This window comes from Lepisma saccharinum, chromosome 5, assembly GCF_977018435.1.
Source record: "Lepisma saccharinum chromosome 5, izLepSacc3.1, whole genome shotgun sequence".
NCBI classification, from domain to species: domain Eukaryota; kingdom Metazoa; phylum Arthropoda; class Insecta; order Zygentoma; family Lepismatidae; genus Lepisma; species Lepisma saccharinum.
The window spans coordinates 62,938,554-62,940,009 of NC_139233.1; positions in this window are offsets into that span (position 1 = coordinate 62,938,554).

Below are 1,456 nucleotides of genomic sequence, written 5' to 3' on the forward strand. Positions count from 1 at the left end.
TACAGACTTCAGCCATGTGGCTGTACTAGTGTGCATATAACACTCTACAATTTCACATCCCATACGATAGATTGTGCGCTGTTGAGGCGTGACCACTATCTTTATCTACCATGAACGCTAGCGCCACGCGGCTGAAGTCTGTAAACGTGCACTCGCTCAAAACTTACATCCTTTCTGCATACATTACAACAAACTTCTTAGAGATACGTACATTAACTTATTGTACACAACGGTTTACTTTCCTGACATCTCAAACGGATCACCCGATACATTACTGATAATTACATGGTCTTTGTGTAGTGTTATTTTCTAATGAAGAACCCAACCTGAGGTAAAGACCTTGTGAAAAACGTTATCTGAAAGAAGGTAGCAATCTTCAACAGAGTTATCAATCCGCCAGAGCCGTGTGAAAAATATGGAGAAGATTTGCAAAGATGTGTGTGTCTGTAAAATGTAAAGCTATCCCTTCACATTGCAATATGCGGTGAAGTCATGTGGGGGATATGGAAGTAGATCCCTTACAGTAAAAATCTCTGACATTTGTGGAGGTGACGTGATCAGCACCTTCATCCCCACGTACCCAATTAATAGAAGCTGGGTGACTCCCTGAGATGCTTCGTGTAGGGATGTTGTTGGAAAACATTCCGAGATATTGCCTGATTAAGGAACTTGCTGTAGAAATTATCTTCTTGTGTAGACGTGCGAGATTCGAGATACTAACTTTGATGTGTTGAAGCCGAACATCACGCTCTTCGAACAATGGCGTTTCTGCTTGAAGCACCTCAATCAGGTACGTAGGCAACTAAGAGCAGAACGATCGTAGCTATTTCGTGGAACGTCGTGAAGGCAAGGAAGCTCTTTCTTTGATGTGGACATGGCAGGAGACAAAACAGCCATTTGGAAACTACAAAGATGCTCGCTTGAACGTTTATGGGGATATTTAGCGTCACCTTCTACAACTAGTTAATCGGTGCAGTTTCCAGAACAAGAATACTTCGAGTATCCCTGATTGAAATAAGTCCGCGGGTTTGGCGGAAATAAATAACAATCGATTAAACAACAAGTAAATTTTCATTACTTAATTTGAGTTATTTTATTATTTCATTATTTTCATTATTTAATTTTTGTACTTCGTTAAGTCTTTCTGGGGGTCCGGACCCAATGAACTCCCCCTTAATACGTCCTTGCTTGATTTGATTTGATTTGATTTAGTTTATTTTAATTCGCGTTTTGTGCCTCTTGGCTAATTTGCGAAGATGGGGATGAGTGATGAAATGATGAAATTGATGAATGGACATTCACAAACAACCAAGCCCGACCGGGATTCGAACCCGGGACCCTTGGCGTTGCAGCGCGATGTGCTAACCACTCGGCCACAGGGTCGGGCAATACGTCCTTGCCTTGGGGCTACGACCCTCCATGGCAAATGACCGCTATTTTGTAAAATGGCAGATTT